The following is a 6,000-nucleotide window of genomic DNA, read 5'->3' on the forward strand; positions in this document are numbered from 1 at the left end:
ATAGCGCTTTTAGATTTTCCTAAAAATGAGTGTTTTCATCCAAACGATCCATTATTTCCTTCTGAAAGTTCTTCTGAGACACTTTGAAGATGTTTTTGGCACTGGTTACTTGAGATTGAGAGATTTCGATGCATCGTCAAGTAACTGTTGAACCATGAAATGAAAGTTTAGAGACTCCCTTCTGTTCTTTTTTTGAGAAGGCCTACAATATTCTCAAGTGACAAGTAAACCTGTCCAGATATTTACTAAATGCTAAACTTAACATTTGTAACTTCAGAGGACTGGTCTTCACCAGAGATAACTTGAAGGCTTCACTGATTTGTATAATCAGTCTAAATTTTCACTGACTTTAACCTGGGCAGAAAATCTTTTGACTAGCTCTTTTTTCCTCCTTAAAGTATGCCTGCTGTTTACTATAAAAACAGAGAGACCATATCAGAATCTCACAGGGAAATGCATAGAGACTTAAGCCTTGTCTTAAGCATCAGTCACCACCACTGAGGGCTGGACAGGAAGGGGAACCCCAGGTTCTATAAAACAGTGCTCTGTAACTTTGCTCACCATGCAAATAAAGTACTATTATTTGTACAATGAATTTGGGCAAGTGGAAAATGCTTATTGCAGCCAAAGGAGACCAGCCATGAGCTCTGGTCACTCTAGTCCCTACCCTGGCCTGCAGGAAGCTTAGGGGATCAAAGCAATGCCATGCCATTACCTATTCTCAGCCCACAGGTATGTCAGGGCAAAAAGGAAGGGCACGCTGCAGTAGAGGACTCCTGTACCATGTTTATGGGTGAGGTTCATTTTCCTGAGTTCAGGTTTCCTTCAGCAACAGGGAAGCCTCATCCTATCTATCTGCAAAGGTCACGAGGATCTCCCTTCCCTGAAGGCTCCTCTCCTCATTTGTGTTAAGTCAGTCTAGGCTGTTAGAGAATACTGAAGGGTCTCTGTCTTAATATTTCATGAATTTTCTTCAAGGCCAGTTTCCCCCTCCATATAATCCAAGTGTTCTTAGAAGGGGTAGAGTCTCCTTCACTGATGACATGGTAGAAGTCCTACCTAAGCCAATCAGACAAGAGACAGAAAGGGCATTCAAATTAGGAAGAAAGAAGACCAAATTATTCTTGTTTGCTGATGATACAATGTTACATTTAGAAAAACCTAAAGACTCCATGAAAAAACTATTCAAACTGATAAATTCATTAAAGTTGCAGGGTACAAAATCAACATAAAAAAATCAGTATCATTTCTGTATGCCAACAGGGAACAACATGAAAAAGAAATCAAGAAAGTAATCCCATTTACAATAGCTACAAGTAAAATAAAATACCTAGGAATTAAGAAGTGAAAGATCTCTACAATGAAAACTAAAACATTGAAGACAGAAATCAAAGAGAACACAGAAAAACAGAAACATATCCATTGTTTACAGATTGGAAGACTCAAAAAGCAATCTGCAGATTCAATGCAATCCCTATCAAAGTAACAATGACATTCTTCATAGAAATAGAAAAATAATCCCAAAATTTATATAGAATCACAAAGACCCAGAATAGCCAAAAGAATAGCCCACAAAAGGACCTAGAAGCTGGGCATGGTGGCTCACGCCTGTAATCCCTGCATTTTGGGAAGCTGAGGTAGGCAGATCACTTGAGGTCAGGAGTTCAAGGCCGGCCTGGCCAACATAGTGAAACCCCATCTCTACTAAAAATACAAAAGTTAGCTGGGCATGGGGGCACACACCTGTAAGCCCAGTTACTTGGGAGGCTGAGGCACAAGAATAGCTTGAACCTGGGAGGTGGAGGTTGCAGTGAGCTGAGAATGTGCCACTGCACTCTGCCTGGGCAACAGAGAGAGACAGTCTCCAAAAAAAAAAAAAAAAAAAAAAAAAAAAAAGACCTAGAATTGCCAACCTAAGCAAAAAGAACAAAACTGGAAAGATCACATCATGTGACTTCAAATTATACTACAAAGTTACAGTAACCAAAACCTCATGGTACTGGCATTAAAAAAAAAAGAAAAAGAAAAAGACACATAGACCAATGAAACACAATAGAGAACTCAGAAACAAATCCATATATTACAGTGAGCTCATTTCAACAAAGGTGCCAAGAACATACATTGGGAAAAGGACAGTCTCTTAAAAAAATGGTGCTGGAAAAACTGGATACCTATATGCAGAAGAATGAAACAAGACCCCTCTCTCTTACCATATAGAAAAATCAAGTAAAAATGGATTAAAGACTTAAATCTAAGACTTCAAATTATGAAACTGCTGAAAGAAAACATTGGAGAAACTCTCTAGCACATTGGAGTGGGCAAAGATTTCTTGATTAATACCCTACAAAGCACAGGCATCCAAAGCCAAAATGAACAAATAGGTTCACATCAAGTTAAGACGCTTCTGCACAGCAAAGGAAACAATCAACAAAGTGAAGAGACAACCCACAGAATGGGAGAAAATAGCGGCAAACTACCCATCTGACAAGGGATTAATAACCAGAATATGCAAGGAGCTCTCAGTGATAATGTAATAACCCAGGCTTCTTGCATCATGTGACCTTCCATCCTTAACACATGGCTCCCAGGGTTGCCCTGCAATTGGTTTCCAATCCAAGGAGTCATCTTCAGAGGTGTGGGTGCCTCTGTGAAGTGGGGAGTAAGTCTTTCTGAATCTGGCACCTTCTATTCCATTCAAAAATATCTCACTTTTCTAATTTCTTTCTGGCAGACTCAGCCCAAGTCTCTGTGTCCATCACCTGGGAGACTGTCTGAGGAACTCTGTGAAGAAAGTCTTTTCCACAGAGAAATGAGAGCACCCTCAGTGAGTGACAGTCTGGGGGTTTTGGAGGGATGTAGGGTTCAAACCACAGGCTCCTCAGTGTATAGGATTGAGATTCAGCAGAGACCTCGTGGTGAGGGGAGGAGGTACCCAAATGCCTGATGAAGTTTCCTTTGTTTAGAATTCATTTATTTGTTTGGAGTGGGAGAGGTGGAAGCCTTATTTTAAGTGTTAAGACTTGACAGTATCAGAAGAGTGGGGAAATATTTTAGTATTTTGTTAAATGTTGTTTTTTTCGATGTGTGTAATATGTCTCTTTATCCTGTGTTTTCTTTTTCCCCTTTGGTGAAATTTTGTCTTTAGTAGAAAATGATACAGTTATGTTACACTAGTGTTTCTGATGACACAAGATGATTTTTAGGTGGTTTACTGACTCACCGTTAAATAACAATGAATCATATAGTGAGAAAGTAATTTCTTTAAAACTCTTGTAAGCCTTCTGAGTATGTCAAAGACAGCCTTTATCTTTTCTCTTGTTAATCTCTGTTTGACAAAGAGAGCAGGTCTCAGGTTCATAGCCTTCTGTGACCGTTAGTATTTTCTTAGGTTAAAAAAAATTACTTTCTGTCCGTTCTCAGATCTCAACCTCTGTGCTGGGAGATCCACTGCTCTCTTCAAAGCTGTCAGACAGGGGCATTTACCTCTCCCGAGGTTTCTGCTGCTTTTTATTTAGCTATGCCCTGTCCCCAGAGGAGGAGTCTATAGAGGCAGGCCAGCCTCCTTGAGCTGTGGTGGGCTCCACCCAATTCAAGCTTCCTGGCGGCTTTGTTTACCTACTTAAGCCTCAGCAATGGCGGGCACCCCTCCCCCAGGCTTCCTGCCACCTTGCAGTTAGATCTCAGACTGCTGTGCTAGCAATGAGGGAGGCTCCGTGGGTGTGGGACCCTCTGGGCCAGGTGTGGGATATAATCTTCTGGTGTGCCATTTGCTAAGACCCTTGGTAAAGCGCAGTATTAGGGTGGGAGTTACCTGATTTTCCACGTGTTGTGTGTCTCAATTTCCTTTGGCTAGGAAAAGGAATTCCCTTCCCCCTTGCGCTTTCCAGGTGAGGCGATGCCTCACCCTGCTTCAGCTCTCACTGGTCGGGCTGCACCCGCAGACCAGCACCAACTGTCCGACACACCCCAGTGAGATGAATCTGGTACCTCAGTTGAAAATGCAGAATTCACCCATCTTCTGTGTCGCTGACACTGGGAACTGGAGGCTGGAGCTGTTCCTATTTGGCCATCTCAGACACCCACACCAAAACCCCATCAGTACATCACCATCATCAAAGACCAAAGGCAGATAAAACCACAAAGACAGGGAAAAAGCAGTGCAGAAAAGCTGGAAATTCAAAAAATCAGAGCACATCTTCCCCTCCAAAGGAACACAGCTCATCACCAGCAATAGAACAAAGCTGGACGGAGAATGACTTTGACGAGTTGAGAGAAGAAGGCTTCGGTTGATCAAACTTCTCAGAGCTGAAAGAGGAACTATGTAACCAGCGCAAAGAAACTAAAAACCTTGAAGAAAGAATGGATGAATGGATAACTAGAATAATCAATGCAGAGAAGCCCTTAAAAGAACTGATAGAAATAAATACCATAACATGAGAACTACATGACAAATGCACAAGTTTCAGTAACCGACTCGATAAACTGGAAGAAAGAGTATCAGTGATTGAAGATCAAATGAATGAAATGAAGCAAGAAGAGAAGTGTAGAGAAAAAAGAGTAAAAAGAAATGAACAAAGCCTCCAAGAAATATGGGATTATGTGAAAAGACCAAATCTGTGTCTGATTGGCGTGCCTGAAAGTGATGGGGAAAATGGAACCAAGTTGGAAAACACTCTGCAGGATATCATCCAGTAGAACTTCCCCAACCTAGTAAGGCAGGCCAATATTCAAATTCAGGAAATACAGAGAATGCCACAAAGATACTCCTCGAGAAGAGCAACTCCAAGACACATAATTGTCAGATTCACCAAAGTTGAAAGGAAGGAAAAAATGTTAAGGGCAGCCAGAGAGAAAGGTCAGGTTACACACAAAGGGAAGCCCATCAGACTAACAGGAGATCTCTCAGCAGAAACTCTACAAGCCAGAAGAGAGTGGGGGCCAATATTCAACATTCTTAAAGAAAAGAATTTTAAACCCAGAATTTCATATCCAGCCAAACTAAGCTTCATAAGTGAAGGAGAAATAAAATCCTTTACAGACAAGCAAATGTTTAGAGATTTTGTCACCACCAGGCCTGCCCTACAAGAGATCCTGAAGGAAGCACTAAACATGGAAAGGAACAACAGGTACCAGCCATTGCAAAAACATGTCAAAATGTAAAGTCCATCGATGCTAGGAAGAAACTGCATCAACTAACAAGCAAAATAATGAGCTAATATCATGATGACAAGATCCAGTTCACAAGTAACAATATTAACCTTAAATGTAAATGGACTAAATGGTCCAATGAAAAGACACAGACTGGCAAATTGGATAAAGAGTTAAGACCCATCAGTTTGCTGTATTCAGGAGACCCATCTCACATGCAGAGACACACATAGGCTCAAAATAAAGAGATGGAGGAAGATCTACCAAGCAAATGGAAAACAAACAAAAGTAGGGGTTGCAATTCTAATCTCTGATAAAACAGACTTTAAACCATCAAAGATCAAAAAAGACAAAGAAGGCCATTACATAATGGTAAAGGGATCAATTCGTCAGGAAGAGCTAACTATCCTAAATATATATGCACCCAATACAGGAGCACCCAGATTCATAAAGCAAGTCCTTAGAGACTTACAAAGAGACTTAGACTCCTATACAATAATAATGGGAGACTTTAACACCCCACTGTCAACATTAGATCAACAAGACAGAAAGTTAACAAGGATATCCAAGAATTGAACTCAACTCTGCACCAAGCGGACCTAATAGACATCTACAGAACTCTCCACCCAAAATCAACAGAATATACATTCTTCTCAGCACCACATCGCACTTATTCCAAAATTGATCACATAGTTGGAAGTAAAGCACTACTCAGCAAATGTACAAGAACAGAAATTATAACAAACTGTCTCTCAGACCACAGTGAAATCAAACTAGAACTCAGGACTAAGAAACTCAATCAAAACCACTCAACTACATGGAAACTGAACAACCTGCTCCTGAATGACTACT

Source organism: Theropithecus gelada, chromosome 15 (genome assembly GCF_003255815.1).
Source record: "Theropithecus gelada isolate Dixy chromosome 15, Tgel_1.0, whole genome shotgun sequence".
NCBI lineage: Eukaryota > Metazoa > Chordata > Mammalia > Primates > Cercopithecidae > Theropithecus > Theropithecus gelada.